This window comes from Leuresthes tenuis, unplaced genomic scaffold, assembly GCF_036924035.1.
Source record: "Leuresthes tenuis unplaced genomic scaffold, fLeuTen1.0.hap1 SCAF_1, whole genome shotgun sequence".
In the NCBI taxonomy this organism is placed as follows: Eukaryota; Metazoa; Chordata; class Actinopteri; order Atheriniformes; family Atherinopsidae; genus Leuresthes; species Leuresthes tenuis.
In genome coordinates this window covers 11,231,828-11,246,048 of record NW_027325355.1, presented here as the reverse complement: position 1 = coordinate 11,246,048, position 14,221 = coordinate 11,231,828, and the positions used below count along the sequence as shown (strand labels likewise).

Genomic DNA, 14,221 nt, shown 5'->3' with positions numbered 1-14,221 from the left:
ACTTCCTCATGTGTCACAGGGTGATCAGACGTTGCAACAAAAGACATGCAGGTGGTCGAGAGAAGAGAAAGAGCTTACAGCACCTGGTATTCCCAAGCAGTCTCACATCCAAGTACTAACCAGGCCCAACCCTACTTGGCTTCTGAGATCAGACGAGGTCGGGTATTTTCAGGGTGGTGTGGCCGTAAGCAACAATGTCTGTGACATTTGTGCATTATATAGGTACTGGAATCATACACTTCCTCGATGTAACCAGATAATTGCCGAGAAAGGCTAACTTGTAGTGGGCACATCTTCATCCCTGATGTGATTATTATCTGTAGTTGAAACTGAGACTCTCAGATCACTTCGTGTCTGCCAACAAAGCAGCAGCAGCTGAAGATGACCAACTTCCTCATGTGTCACAGGGTGATCAGATGTTGCAACAAAAGACATGCAGGTGGTCTAGAGAAGAGAAAAAGCTTACAGCACCTGGTATTCCCAAGCAGTCTCCCATTCAAGTACTAACCAGGCCCAAACCTGCTTGGCTTCCGAGATCAGAGGAGGTCGGGCATGTTCAGGGGGGTGTGGCTGTAAGCAACAATGTCTGTCACAAATGTGCATTATATAGGTACTGGAATCATACGGTTACTCTATGTAACCAGATAATTGCCGAGAAAGGCTGATATGTAGTGGGCACATCTTCATCCCTGATGTGATTATTACCTGCAGTTGAAACTGAGACTCTCAGATCACTTCGTGTCTGCCAACAAAGCAGCAGCAGCTGAAGATGACCAACTTCCTCATGTGTCACAGGGTGATCAGACGTTGCAACCAAAAACATGCAGGGGGTAGTGAAAGAGAAAAAGCTTACAGCACCTGGTATTCCCAAGCAGTCTCCCATCCAAGTACTAACCACGCCCAACCCTGCTTGGCTTCCAAGATCAGACGAGGTCGGGTATTTTCAGGGTGGTGTGGCCGTAAGCAACAATGTCTGTGACAAATGTGCATTATATAGGTACTGGAATCATACACTTCCTCGATGTAACCAGATAATTGCTGAGAAAGGCTAAATTGTAGTGGGCACATCTTCATCCCTGATGTGATTATTATCTGTAGTTGAAACTGAGACTCTCAGATCACTTCGTGTCTGTAAACAAAGCAGCAGCAGCTGAAGATGACCAACTTCCTCATGTGTCACAGGGTGATCAGACGTTGCAACAAAAGACATGCAGGTGCTAGAGTGAAGAGAAAAAGCTTACAGCACCTGATATTCCCAAGCGGTCTCCCATCCAAGTACTAACCAGGCCCAAACCTGCTTGGCTTCCGAGATCAGACGAGGTCGGGAATATTCAGGCTGGTGTGGCCGTAAGCAACAATGTCTGTGACAAATGTGCATTATATCGGTACTGGAATCATACACTTCCTCGATGTAACCAGATAATTGCCGAGAGAGGCTAACTTGTAGTGGGCACATCTTCTTCCCTGACGTGATTATTATCTGCAGTTGAAACTGAGAATCTCAGATCACTTCGTGTCTGCCAACAAAGCAGCAGCAGCTGAAGATGATCAACTTCCTCATGATGTGTCACAGAGTGATCAGACGTTGCAACAAAAGACATGCAGGTGGTAGAGAGAAGAGAAAAAGCTTACAGCACCTGGTATTCCCAAGCGGTCTCCCATCCAAGTACTAACCAGGCCCAACCCTGCTTGGCTTCCGAGATCAGAAGAGGTCGGGCACGTTGAGGGTGGTGTGGCCGTAAGCAACAATGTCTGTGACAAATGTGCATTATATAGGTACTGGAATCATACGGTTACTCTATGTAACCAGATAATTGCCGAGAAAGGCTGATATGTAGTGGGCACATCTTCATCCCTGATGTGATTATTATCTGCAGTTGAAACTGAGACTCTCAGATCACTTCGTGTCTGCCAACAAAGCAGCAGCAGCTGAAGATGACCAACTTCCTCATGTGTCACAGGGTGATCAGACGTTGCAACAAAAGACATGCAGGTGGTAGAGAGAAGAGAAAAAGCTTACAGCACCTAGTATTCCTAAGCGGTCTCCAATCCAAGTACTAACCAGGCCCAACCCTGCTTGGCTTCCGAGATCAGACGAGGTCGGGCATATTCAGGGTGGTGTGGCCGTAAAAAATAATCTCTGTGACAAATGTGCATTATATAGGTACTGGAATCATACACTTCCTCGATGTAACCAGATAATTGCCGAGAAAGGCTAACTTGTAGTGGGCACATCTTCATCCCTGATGTGATTATTACCTGCAGTTGAAACTGAGACTCTCAGATCACTTCTTGTCTGCCAACAAAGCAGCAGCAGCTGAAGATGACCAACTTCCTCATGTGTCACAGGGTGATCAGATGTTGCAACAAAAGACATGCAGGTGGTCGAGAGAAGAGAAAAAGCTTACAGCACCTGGTATTCCCAAGCAGTCTCCCATTCAAGTACTAACCAGGCCCAACCCTGCTTGGCTTCCGAGATCAGAGGAGGTCGGGCATGTTCAGGGGGGTGTGGCTGTAAGCAACAATGTCTGTCACAAATGTGCATTATATAGGTACTGGAATTATCGGTTACTCTATGTAACCAGATAATTGCCGAGAAAGGCTGATATGTAGTGGGCACATCTTCATCCCTGATGTGATTATTACCTGCAGTTGAAACTGAGACTCTCAGATCACTTCGTGTCTGCCAACAAAGCAGCAGCAGCTGAAGATGACCAACTTACTCATGTGTCACAGGGTGATCAGACGTTGCAACCAAAAACATGCAGGGGGTAGTGAAAGAGAAAAAGCTTACAGCACCTGGTATTCCCAAGCAGTCTCCCATCCAAGTACTAACCACGCCCAACCCTGCTTGGCTTCCAAGATCCGACGAGGTCGGGTATTTTCAGGGTGGTGTGGCCGTAAGCAACAATGTCTGTGACAAATGTGCACTATATAGGTACTGGAATCATACACTTCCTCGATGTAACCAGATAATTGCCGAGAAAGGCTAAATTGTAGTGGGCACATCTTCATCCCTGATGTGATTATTATCTGTAGTTGAAACTGAGACTCTCAGATCACTTTGTGTCTGCCAACAAAGCAGCAGCAGTTGAAGATGACCAACTTCCTCATGTGTCACAGGGTGATCAGACGTTGCAACAAAAGACATGCAGGTGCTAGAGTGAAGAGAAAAAGCTTACAGCACCTGGTATTCCCAAGCGGTCTCCCATCCAAGTACTAACCAGGCCCAACCCTGCTTGGCTTCCGAGATCAGACGAGGTCGGGCACGTTGAGGGTGGTGTGGCCGTAAGCAACAATGTCTGTGACAAATGTGCATTATATAGGTACTGGAATCATACAGTTCCTCTATGTAACCGGATAATTGCCGAGAAAGGCTAACTTGTAGTGGGCACATCTTCATCCCTGATTTGATTATTACCTGCAGTGGAAACTGAGACTCTCAGATCACTTCGTGTCTGCCAACAAAGCAGCAGCAGCTGAAGATGACCAACTTCCTCATGTGTCACAGGGTGATCAGACGTTGCAACAAAAGACATGCAGGTGCTAGAGTGAAGAGAAAAAGCTTACAGCACCTGGTATTCCCAAGCGGTCTCCCATCCAAGTACTAACCCGGCCAAACCCTGCTTGGCTTCCGAGATCAGACGAGGTCGGTTACGTTGAGGGTGGTGTGGCCGTAAGCAACAATGTCTGTGACAAATGTGCATTATATAGGTACTGGAATCATATGGTTACTCTATGTAACCAGATAATTGCCGAGAAAGGCTAACTTGTAGTGGGCACATCTTCATCCCTGATGTGATTATTATCTGTAGTTGAAACTGAGACTCTCAGATCACTTCGTGTCTGCCAACAAAGCAGCAGCAGCTGAAGATGACCAACTTCCTCATGTGTCACAGGGTGATCAGACGTTGCAACAAAAGACATGCAGGTGGTAGAGAGAAGAGAAAAAGCTTACAGCACCTGGTATTCCCAAGTAGTCTCACATCCAAGTACTAACCAGGCCCAACCCTACTTGGTTTCTGAGATCAGACGAGGTCGGGCATGTTCAGGGTGGAGTGGCCGTAAGCAACAATGTCTGTGACAAATGTGCATTATATAGGTACTGGAATCATACAGTTCCTCTATGTAACCGGATAATTGCCGAGAAAGGCTAACTTGTAGTGGGCACATCTTCATCCCTGATTTGATTATTACCTGCAGTGGAAACTGAGACTCTCAGATCACTTCGTGTCTGCCAACAAAGCAGCAGCAGCTGAAGATGACCAACTTCCTCATGTGTCACAGGGTGATCAGACGTTGCAACAAAAGACATGCAGGTGCTAGAGTGAAGAGAAAAAGCTTACAGCACCTGATATTCCCAAGCGGTCTCCCATCCAAGTACTAACCAGGCCCAAACCTGCTTGGCTTCCGAGATCAGACGAGGTCGGGAATATTCAGGCTGGTGTGGCCGTAAGCAACAATGTTTGTGACAAATGTGCATTATATCGGTACTGGAATCATACACTTCCTCGATGTAACCAGATAATTGATGAGAAAGGCTAAATTGTAGTGGGCACATCTTCATCCCTGATGTGATTATTATCTGTAGTTGAAACTGAGACTCTCAGATCACTTTGTGTCTGCCAACAAAGCAGCAGCAGCTGAAGATGACCAACTTCCTCATGTGTCACAGGGTGATCAGACGTTGCAACAAAAGACATGCAGGTGGTAGAGAGAAGAGAAATAGCTTACAGCACGTGGTATTCCCAAGCAGTCTCACACCCAAGTACTAACCAGGCCCAACCCTACTTGGCTTCTGAGATCAGACGAGGTCGGGTATTTTCAGGGTGGTGTGGCCGTAAGCAACAATGTCTGTGACATTTGTGCATTATATAGGTACTGGAATCATACACTTCCTCGATGTAACCAGATAATTGCCGAGAAAGGCTAACTTGTAGTGGGCACATCTTCATCCCTGATGTGATTATTATCTGTAGTTGAAACTGAGACTCTCAGATCACTTCGTGTCTGCCAACAAAGCAGCAGCAGCTGAAGATGACCAACTTCCTCATGTGTCACAGGGTGATCAGATGTTGCAACAAAAGACATGCAGGTGGTCGAGAGAAGAGAAAAAGCTTACAGCACCTGGTATTCCCAAGCAGTCTCCCATTCAAGTACTAACCAGGCCCAACCCTGCTTGGCTTCCGAGATCAGACGAGGTCAGGCATGTTCAAGGGGGTGTGGCTGTAAGCAACAATGTCTGTCACAAATGTGCATTATATAGGTACTGGAATCATACGGTTACTCTATGTAACCAGATAATTGCAGAGAAAGGCTGATATGTAGTGGGCACATCTTCATCCCTGATGTGATTATTACCTGCAGTTGAAACTGAGACTCTTAGATCACTTCGTGTCTGCCAACAAAGCAGCAGCAGCTGAAGATGACCAACTTCCTCATGTGTCACAGGGTGATCAGACGTTGCAACCAAAAACATGCAGGGGGTAGTGAAAGAGAAAAAGCTTACAGCACCTGGTATTCCCAAGCAGTCTCCCATCCAAGTACTAACCACGCCCAACCATGCTTGGCTTCCAAGATCAGACGAGGTCGGCTATTTTCAGGGTGGTGTGGCCGTAAGCAACAAAGTCTGTGACAAATGTGCACTATATAGGTACTGGAATCATACACTTCCTCGATGTAACCAGATAATTGCTGAGAAAGGCTAAATTGTAGTGGGCACATCTTCATCCCTGATGTGATTATTACCTGCAGTTGAAACTGAGACTCTCAGATCACTTCGTGTCTGCCAACAAAGCAGCAGCAGCTGAAGATGACCAACTTACTCATGTGTCACAGGGTGATCAGACGTTGCAACCAAAAACATGCAGGGGGTAGTGAAAGAGAAAAAGCTTACATTACCTGGTATTCCCAAGCAGTCTCCCATCCATGTACTAACCACGCCCAACCCTGCTTGGCTTCCAAGATCAGACGAGGTCGGGTATTTTCAGGGTCGTGTGGCCGTAAGCAACAATGTCTGTGACATTTGTGCATTATATAGGTACTGGAATCATACAGTTCGTCTATGTAACCAGATAATTGCCGAGAAAGGCTGATGCGTAGTGGGCACATCTTCTTCCCTGTCTTGATTACTCTCTCCAGCGGAAACTGAGACTCTCAGATCACTTCGTGTCTGCCAACAAAGCAGCAGCAGCTGAAGATGACCAACTTCCTCATGTGTCACAGGGTGATCAGACGTTGCAACAAAAGACATGCAGGTGCTAGAGTGAAGAGAAAAAGCTTACAGCACCTGATATTCCCAAGTGGTCTCCCATCCAAGTACTAACCAGGCCCAAACCTGCTTGGCTTCCGAGATCAGACGAGGTCGGGAATATTCAGGCTGGTGTGGCCGTAAGCAACAATGTCTGTGACAAATGTGCATTATATCGGTACTGGAATCATACAGTTCCTCTATGTAACCAGATAATTGCCGAGAGAGGCTAACTTGTAGTGGGCACATCTTCTTCCCTGACGTGATTATTATCTGCAGTTGAAACTGAGAATCTCAGATCACTTCGTGTCTGCCAACAAAGCAGCAGCAGCTGAAGATGATCAACTTCCTCATGATGTATCACAGAGTGATCAGACGTTGCAACAAAAGACATGCAGGTGGTAGAGAGAAGAGAAAAAGCTTACAGCACCTGGTATTCCCAAGCAGTCTCCCATCCAAGTACTAACCAGGCCCAACCCTGCTTGGCTTCGAAGATCAGACGAGGTCGGGCACGTTGAGGGTGGTGTGGCCGTAAGTAACAATGTCTGTGACAAATGTGCATTATATCGGTACTGGAATCATACGGTTACTCTATGTAACCAGATAATTGCCGAGAAAGGCTGATATGTAGTGGGCACATCTTCATCCCTGATGTGATTATTATCTGCAGTTGAAACTGAGACTCTCAGATCACTTCATGTCTGCCAACAAAGCAGCAGAAGCTGAAGATGACCAACTTCCTCATGTGTCACAGGGTGATCAGACGTTGCAACAAAAGACATGCATGTGGTAGAGAGAAGAGAAAAAGCTTACAGCACCTGGTATTCCTAAGCGGTCTCCAATCCAAGTACTAACCAGGCCCAACCCTGCTTGGCTTCCTAGATCAGATGCGGTCGGGTATGTTCAGGGTGGTGTGGCCGTAAGCAACAATGTCTGTGACAAAGGTGCATTATATCGGTACTGGAATCATATGGTTCCTCTATGTAACCAGAAAATTGCCGAGAAAGGCTAACTTGTAGTGGGCACATCTTCATCCCTGATGTGATTATTACCTGCAGTTGAAACTGAGACTCTCAGATCACTTCGTGTCTGCCAACAAAGCAGCAGCAGTTGAAGATGACCAACTTCCTCATGTGTCACAGGGTGATCAGACGTTGCAACAAAAGACATGCAGGTGGTAGAGAGAAGAGAAAAAGCTTACAGCACCTGGTATTCCCAAGCAGCCTCCCATCCAAGTACTAACCAGGACCAACCCTGCTTGGCTTCCGAGATCAGACGAGGTCGGGCATATTCAGGGTGGTGTGGCCATAAGCAACAATATCTGTGAACAATATGCATTATATAGGTACTGGAATCATACGGTTACTCTATGTAACCAGATAATTGCAGAGAAAGGCTGATATGTAGTGGGCACATTTTCATCCCTGATGTGATTATTACCTGCAGTTGAAACTGAGACTCTCAGATCACTTCGTGTCTGCCAACAAAGCAGCAGCAGCTGAAGATGACCAACTTCCTCGTGTGTCACAGGGTGATCAGACGTTGCAACAAAAGACATGCAGGTGGTAGAGAGAAGAGAAAAAGCTTACAGCACCTGGTATTCCCAAGCAGCCTCCCATCCAAGTACTAACCAGGACCAACCCTGCTTGGCTTCCGAGATCAGACGAGGTCGGGCATATTCAGGGTGGTGTGGCTGTAAGCAACAATGTCTGTCACAAATGTGCATTATATAGGTACTGGAATCATACAGTTCCTCTATGTAACCAGATAATTGCCGAGAAAGGCTAACTTGTAGTGGGCACATCTTCTTCCCTGTCGTGATTATTATCTGCAGTTGAAACTGAGAATCTCAGATCACTTCGTGTCTGCCAAAAAAAGCAGCAGCAGCTGAAGATGACCAACTTCCTCATGTGTCACAGGGTGATCAGACGTTGCAACAAAAGACATGCATATGGTAGAGAGAAGAGAAAAAGTTTACAGCACCTTGTATTCCCAAGCGGTCTCCCATCCAAGTACTAACCAGGCCCAACCCTGCTTGGCTTCCGAGATCAGGCATATTCAGGGTGGTGTGGACGTAAGCAACAATATCTGTGAACAATGTGCATTATATAAGTACTGGAATCATACGGTTACTCTATGTAACCAGATAATTGCAGAGAAAGGCTGATATGTAGTGGGCACATCTTAATCCCTGATGTGATTATTACCTGCAGTTGAAACTGAGACTCTCAGATCACTTCGTGTCTGCCAACAAAGCAGCAGCAGCTGAAGATGACCAACTTCCTCATGTGTCACAGGGTGATCAGACGTTGCAACAAAAGACATGCAAGTGGTAGAGAGAAGAGAAAAAGCTTACAGCACCTGGTATTCCCAAGCGGTCTCCCATCCAAGTACTAACCAGGCCCAACCCTGCTTGGCTTCCGAGATCAGACGAGGTCGGGTATGTTCAGGGTGGTGTGGCCGTAAGCAACAATGTCTGTCACAAATGTGCATTATATAGGTACTGGAATCATACAGTTCCTCTATGTAACCAGATAATTGCAGAGAAAGGCTAACTTGTAGTGGGCACATCTTCTTCCCTGTCGTGATTATTATCTGCAGTTGAAACTGAGAATCTCAGATCACTTCGTGTCTGCCAACAAAGCAGCAGCAGCTGAAGATGACCAACTTCCTCATGTGTCACAGGGTGATCAGACGTTGCAACAAAAGACATGCAAGTGGTAGAGAGAAGAGAAAAAGCTTACAGCACCTGGTATTCCCAAGCGGTCTCCCATCCAAGTACTAACCAGGCCCAACCCTGCTTGGCTTCCGAGATCAGACGAGGTCGGGTATGTTCAGGGTGGTGTGGCCGTAAGAAACAATGTCTGTAACAAATGTGCATTATATAGGTACTGGAATAATACAGTTCGTCTATGTAACCAGATAATTGCCGAGAAAGGCTGATGCGTATTGTGCAGATCTTCTTCCCTGTCGTGATTATTCTCTCCAGCGGAAACTGAGACTCTCAGATCACTTCGTGTCTGCCAACAAAGCAGCAGCAGCTGAAGATGACCAACTTCCTCATGTGTCACAGGGTCATCAGACGTTGCAACAAAAGACATATAGGTGCTAGAGAGAAGAGAAAAAGCTTACAGCACCTGGTATTCCCAAGTGGTCTCCCATCCAAGTACTAACCAGGCCCAACCCTACTTGGCTTCTGAGATCAGACGAGGTCGGGTATTTTCAGGGTGGTGTGGCCGTAAGCAACAATGGCTGTGACATTTGTGCATTATATAGGTACTGGAATCATACACTTCCTCGATGTAACCAGATAATTGCCGAGAAAGGCTAACTTGTAGTGGGCACATCTTCATCCCTGATGTGATTATTACCTGCAGTTGAAACTGAGAGTCTCAGATCACTTCGTGTCTGCCAACAAAGCAGCAGCAGCTGAAGATGACCAACTTCCTCATGTGTCACAGGGTCATCAGAGGTTGCAACAAAAGACATATAGGTGCTAGAGAGAAGAGAAAAAGCTTACAGCACCTGGTATTCCCAAGTAGTCTCCCATCCAAGTACTAACCAGGCCCAACCCTGCTTGGCTTCCGAGATCAGATGAGGTCGGGCATGTTCAGGGTGGTTTGGCCGTAAGCGACAATGTCTGTGACAAATGTGCATTATATAGGTACTGGAATCATACAGTTCCTCTATGTAACCAGATAATTGCAGAGAAAGGCTAACTTGTAGTGGGCACATCTTCTTCCCTGTCGTGATTATTATCTGCAGTTGAAACTGAGAATCTCAGATCACTTCGTGTCTGCCAACAAAGCAGCAGCAGCTGAAGATGACCAACTTCCTCATGTGTCACAGGGTCATCAGACGTTGCAACAAAAGACATATAGGTGGTAGAGAGAAGAGAAAAAGCTTACAGCACCTGGTATTCCCAAATAGTCTCCCATCCAAGTACTAAACAGGCCCAACCCTGCTTGGCTTCCGAGATCAGACGAGGTCGGGCATGTTCAGGGTGGTTTGGCCGTAAGCGACAATGTCTGTGACAAATGTGCATTATATAGGTACTGGAATCATAGAGTTCCTCTATGTAACCAGATAATTGTCGAGAAAGGCTAACTTGTAGTGGGCACATCTTCTTCCCTGTCGTGATTATTATCTGCAGTTGAAACTGAGAATCTCAGATCACTTCGTGTCTGCCAACAAAGCAGGAGCAGCTGAAGATGACCAACTTCCTCGTGTGTCACAGGGTCATCAGACGTTTCAACAAAAGACATGCAGGTGGTAGAGAGAAGAGAAAAAGCTTACAGAACCTGGTATTCCCAAGTAGTCTCCCATCCAAGTACTAAACAGGCCCAACCCTGCTTGGCTTCCGAGATCAGACGAGGTTGGGCATGTTCAGGGTGGTTTGGCCGTAAGCGACAATGTCTGTGACAAATGTGCATTATATAGGTTTTGGAATCATACAGTTCCTCGATGTAACCAGATAATTGCTGAGAAAGGCTAAATTGTAGTGGGCACATCTTCATCCCTGATGTGATTATTATCTGTAGTTGAAACTGAGACTCTCAGATCACTTCGTGTCTGCCAACAAAGCAGCAGCAGCTGAAGATGATCAACTTCCTCGTGTGTCACAGGGTGATCAGACGTTGCAACAAAAGACATGCAGGTGGTAGAGAGAAGAGAAAAAGCTTATAGCACCTGGTATTCCCAAGCGGTCTCCCATCCAAGTACTAACCAGGCCCAACCCTGCTTGGCTTCCGAGATCAGACGAGGTCGGGCATTTTCAGGGTGGTGTGGCCGTAAGCAACAATATCTGTGAACAATGTGCATTATATAGGTACTGGAATCATACGGTTACTCCATGTAACCAGATAATTGCAGAGAAAGGCTGATATGTAGTGGGCACATCTTAATCCCTGATGTGATTATTACCTGCAGTTGAAACTGAGACTCTCAGATCACTTCGTGTCTGCCAACAAAGCAGCAGCAGCTGAAGATGACCAACTTCCTCATGTGTCACAGGGTGATCAGACGTTGCAACAAAAGAAATGCAAGTGGTAGAGAGAAGAGAAAAAGCTTACAGCACCTGGTATTCCCAAGTGGTCTCCCATCCAAGTACTAACCAGGCCCAACCCTGCTTGGCTTCCGAGATCAGACGAGGTTGGGCATGTTCAGGGTGGTGTGGCCGTAAGCGACTATGTCTGTCACAAATGTGGATTATATAGGTACTGGAATCATACAGTTCCTCTATGTAACCAGATAATTGCCAAGAAAGGCTGATATGTAGTGGGCATATCTTCATCCCTGATGTGATTATTATCTGTAGTTGAAACTGAGAATCTCAGATCACTTCGTGTCTGCCAACAAAGCAGCAGCAGCTGAAGATGACCAACTTCCTCATGTGTCACAGGGTCATCAGACGTTGCAACAAAAGACATGCAGGTGCTAGAGAGAAGAGAAAAAGCTTACAGCACCTGGTATTCCCAAGTAGTCTCCCATCCAAGTACTAATCAGGCCCAATCCTGCTTGGCTTCGGAGATCAGACAAGGTCGGGCATGTTCAGGGTGGTGTGGCCGTAAGCGACTATGTCTGTCACAAATGTGAATTATATAGGTACTGGAATCATACAGTTCCTCTATGTAACCAGATAATTGCCAAGAAAGGCTGATATGTAGTGGGCATATCTTCATCCCTGATGTGATTATTATCTGTAGTTGAAACTGAGAATCTCAGATCACTTCGTGTCTGCCAACAAAGCAGCAGCAGCTGAAGATGACAAACTTCCTCATGTGTCACAGGGTCATCAGACGTTGCAACAAAAGACATGCAGGTGGTAGAGAGAAGAGAAAAAGCTTACAGCACCTGGTATTCCCAAGCAGTCTCCCATCCAAGTACTAATCAGGCCCAACCCTGCTTGGCTTCCGAGATCAGACGAGGTCGGGCATATTCAGGGTGGTGTGGCCGTAAGCAACAATATCTGTGAACAATGTGCATTATATAGGTACTGGAATCATATGGTTACTCTATGTAACCAGATAATTGTAGAGAAAGAATGATATGTAGTGGGCACATCTTCATCCCTGATGTGATTATTACCTGCAGTTGAAACTGAGACTCTCAGATCACTTCGTGTCTGCCAACAAAGCAGCAGCAGCTGAAGATGACCAACTTCCTCATGTGTCACAGGGTGATCAGACGTTGCAACAAAAGACATGCAGGTGGTAGAGAGAAGAGAAAAAGCTTATAGCACCTGGTATTCCCAAGCGGTCTCCCATCCAAGTACTAACCAGGCCCAACCCTGCTTGGCTTCTGAGATCAGACAAAGTCTGGCATATTCAGGTTGGTGTGGCCGTAAGCAACAATATCTGTGAACAATGTGCATTATATAGGTACTGGAATCATACGGTTACTCCATGTAACCAGATAATTGCAGAGAAAGGCTGATATGTAGTGGGCACATCTTAATCCCTGATGTGATTATTACCTGCAGTTGAAACTGAGACTCTCAGATCACTTCGTGTCTGCCAACAAAGCAGCAGCAGCTGAAGATGACCAACTTCCTCATGTGTCACAGGGTGATCAGACGTTGCAACAAAAGACATGCAAGTGGTAGAGAGAAGAGAAAAAGCTTACAGCACCTGGTATTCCCAAGTGGTCTCCCATCCAAGTACTAACCAGGCCCAACCCTGCTTGGCTTCCGAGATCAGACGAGGTTGGGCATGTTCAGGGTGGTGTGGCCGTAAGCAAAACTATCTGTGAACAATGTGCATTATATAGGTACTGGAATCATACGGTTCCTCTATGTAACCAGATAATTGCCGAGAAAGGCTGATGCGTATTGGGCACATCTTCTTCCCTGTGGTGATTATTCTCTCCAGCGGAAACTGAGACTCTCAGATCACTTCGTGTCTGCCAACAAAGCAGCAGCAGCTGAAGATGACCAACTTCCTCATGTGTCACAGGGTCATCAGACGTTGCAACAAAAGACATGCAGGTGCTAGAGAGAAGAGAAAAAGCTTACAGCACCTGGTATTCCCAAGTAGTCTCCCATCCAAGTACTAATCAGGCCCAACCCTGCTTGGCTTCGGAGATCAGACGAGGTCGGGCATGTTCAGGGTGGTGTGGCCGTAAGCGACTATGTCTGTCACAAATGTGAATTATATAGGTACTGGAATCATACAGTTCCTCTATGTAACCAGATAATTGCCAAGAAAGGCTGATATGTAGTGGGCATATCTTCATCCCTGATGTGATTATTATCTGTAGTTGAAACTGAGAATCTCAGATCACTTCGTGTCTGCCAACAAAGCAGCAGCAGCTGAAGATGACAAACTTCCTCATGTGTCACAGGGTCATCAGACGTTGCAACAAAAGACATGCAGGTGGTAGAGAGAAGAGAAAAAGCTTACAGCACCTGGTATTCCCAAGCAGTCTCCCATCCAAGTACTAATCAGGCCCAACCCTGCTTGGCTTCCGAGATCAGACGAGGTCGGGCATATTCAGGGTGGTGTGGCCGTAAGCAACAATATCTGTGAACAATGTGCATTATATAGGTACTGGAATCATACGGTTCCTCTATGTAACCAGATAATTGCAGAGAAAGAATGATATGTAGTGGGCACATCTTCATCCCTGATGTGATTATTACCTGCAGTTGAAACTGAGACTCTCAGATCACTTCGTGTCTGCCAACAAAGCAGCAGCAGCTGAAGATGACCAACTTCCTCATGTGTCACAGGGTGATCAGACGTTGCAACAAAAGACATGCAGGTGGTAGAGAGAAGAGAAAAAGCTTACAGCACCTGGTATTCCCAAGCAGCCTCCCATCCAAGTACTAACCAGGACCAACCCTGCTTGGCTTCCGAGATCAGACGAGGTCGGGCATATTCAGGGTGGTGTGGCCGTAAGCAACAATGTCTGTAACAAATGTGCATTATATAGGTACTGGAATAATACAGTTCGTCTATGTAACCAGATAAT

At 46.2% G+C, this 14,221-nt stretch overlaps 1 protein-coding gene, 16 non-coding genes and 21 pseudogenes across 17 annotated transcripts in view; 1 reads left to right on the top strand and 37 right to left on the bottom strand.

Moving 5' to 3' along the window:
• Nucleotides 1–14,221, top strand: part of LOC140296621 (uncharacterized) — a 581,862-nt gene that overhangs the window by 100,490 nt on the left and 467,151 nt on the right. The gene's annotated exons all lie outside the window — the stretch shown is intronic.
• Nucleotides 72–190, bottom strand: LOC140309306 (5S ribosomal RNA; annotated as a pseudogene).
• On the bottom strand, nt 460–578 carry LOC140313760 (5S ribosomal RNA; annotated as a pseudogene).
• On the bottom strand, nt 847–965 carry LOC140299036 (5S ribosomal RNA). Its single transcript, XR_011914622.1, has one exon. It is a non-coding gene; the product is annotated as a 5S ribosomal RNA (ribosomal RNA).
• LOC140271190 (5S ribosomal RNA) lies at nt 1,235–1,353 on the bottom strand. Its single transcript, XR_011907840.1, has one exon. It is a non-coding gene; the product is annotated as a 5S ribosomal RNA (ribosomal RNA).
• Nucleotides 1,626–1,744, bottom strand: LOC140293964 (5S ribosomal RNA). Its single transcript, XR_011912728.1, has one exon. It is a non-coding gene; the product is annotated as a 5S ribosomal RNA (ribosomal RNA).
• LOC140271262 (5S ribosomal RNA) lies at nt 2,014–2,132 on the bottom strand (annotated as a pseudogene).
• On the bottom strand, nt 2,402–2,520 carry LOC140299322 (5S ribosomal RNA; annotated as a pseudogene).
• LOC140299992 (5S ribosomal RNA) lies at nt 2,788–2,906 on the bottom strand (annotated as a pseudogene).
• On the bottom strand, nt 3,176–3,294 carry LOC140277626 (5S ribosomal RNA). The gene has a single exon (XR_011909135.1). It is a non-coding gene; the product is annotated as a 5S ribosomal RNA (ribosomal RNA).
• Nucleotides 3,564–3,682, bottom strand: LOC140300787 (5S ribosomal RNA; annotated as a pseudogene).
• Nucleotides 3,952–4,070, bottom strand: LOC140288680 (5S ribosomal RNA; annotated as a pseudogene).
• On the bottom strand, nt 4,340–4,458 carry LOC140271139 (5S ribosomal RNA). Its single transcript, XR_011907837.1, has one exon. It is a non-coding gene; the product is annotated as a 5S ribosomal RNA (ribosomal RNA).
• LOC140290760 (5S ribosomal RNA) lies at nt 4,728–4,846 on the bottom strand (annotated as a pseudogene).
• LOC140300818 (5S ribosomal RNA) lies at nt 5,116–5,234 on the bottom strand (annotated as a pseudogene).
• On the bottom strand, nt 5,503–5,621 carry LOC140283951 (5S ribosomal RNA; annotated as a pseudogene).
• LOC140295174 (5S ribosomal RNA) lies at nt 5,890–6,008 on the bottom strand (annotated as a pseudogene).
• On the bottom strand, nt 6,278–6,396 carry LOC140309585 (5S ribosomal RNA). Its single transcript, XR_011916389.1, has one exon. It is a non-coding gene; the product is annotated as a 5S ribosomal RNA (ribosomal RNA).
• LOC140288350 (5S ribosomal RNA) lies at nt 6,669–6,787 on the bottom strand (annotated as a pseudogene).
• On the bottom strand, nt 7,057–7,175 carry LOC140314088 (5S ribosomal RNA; annotated as a pseudogene).
• LOC140300397 (5S ribosomal RNA) lies at nt 7,445–7,563 on the bottom strand (annotated as a pseudogene).
• Nucleotides 7,833–7,951, bottom strand: LOC140299580 (5S ribosomal RNA; annotated as a pseudogene).
• LOC140296428 (5S ribosomal RNA) lies at nt 8,222–8,330 on the bottom strand (annotated as a pseudogene).
• LOC140289738 (5S ribosomal RNA) lies at nt 8,600–8,718 on the bottom strand. The gene has a single exon (XR_011912284.1). It is a non-coding gene; the product is annotated as a 5S ribosomal RNA (ribosomal RNA).
• On the bottom strand, nt 8,988–9,106 carry LOC140299868 (5S ribosomal RNA). Its single transcript, XR_011914775.1, has one exon. It is a non-coding gene; the product is annotated as a 5S ribosomal RNA (ribosomal RNA).
• Nucleotides 9,376–9,494, bottom strand: LOC140289480 (5S ribosomal RNA). The gene has a single exon (XR_011912259.1). It is a non-coding gene; the product is annotated as a 5S ribosomal RNA (ribosomal RNA).
• On the bottom strand, nt 9,764–9,882 carry LOC140300837 (5S ribosomal RNA). Its single transcript, XR_011914871.1, has one exon. It is a non-coding gene; the product is annotated as a 5S ribosomal RNA (ribosomal RNA).
• On the bottom strand, nt 10,152–10,270 carry LOC140297835 (5S ribosomal RNA). Its single transcript, XR_011913536.1, has one exon. It is a non-coding gene; the product is annotated as a 5S ribosomal RNA (ribosomal RNA).
• Nucleotides 10,540–10,658, bottom strand: LOC140271330 (5S ribosomal RNA; annotated as a pseudogene).
• Nucleotides 10,928–11,046, bottom strand: LOC140305878 (5S ribosomal RNA). Its single transcript, XR_011915383.1, has one exon. It is a non-coding gene; the product is annotated as a 5S ribosomal RNA (ribosomal RNA).
• On the bottom strand, nt 11,316–11,434 carry LOC140294165 (5S ribosomal RNA). The gene has a single exon (XR_011912751.1). It is a non-coding gene; the product is annotated as a 5S ribosomal RNA (ribosomal RNA).
• LOC140283352 (5S ribosomal RNA) lies at nt 11,704–11,822 on the bottom strand (annotated as a pseudogene).
• LOC140288802 (5S ribosomal RNA) lies at nt 12,092–12,210 on the bottom strand. The gene has a single exon (XR_011912194.1). It is a non-coding gene; the product is annotated as a 5S ribosomal RNA (ribosomal RNA).
• On the bottom strand, nt 12,480–12,598 carry LOC140290234 (5S ribosomal RNA; annotated as a pseudogene).
• Nucleotides 12,868–12,986, bottom strand: LOC140294153 (5S ribosomal RNA). Its single transcript, XR_011912750.1, has one exon. It is a non-coding gene; the product is annotated as a 5S ribosomal RNA (ribosomal RNA).
• LOC140299149 (5S ribosomal RNA) lies at nt 13,256–13,374 on the bottom strand (annotated as a pseudogene).
• On the bottom strand, nt 13,644–13,762 carry LOC140288790 (5S ribosomal RNA). Its single transcript, XR_011912193.1, has one exon. It is a non-coding gene; the product is annotated as a 5S ribosomal RNA (ribosomal RNA).
• On the bottom strand, nt 14,032–14,150 carry LOC140299392 (5S ribosomal RNA; annotated as a pseudogene).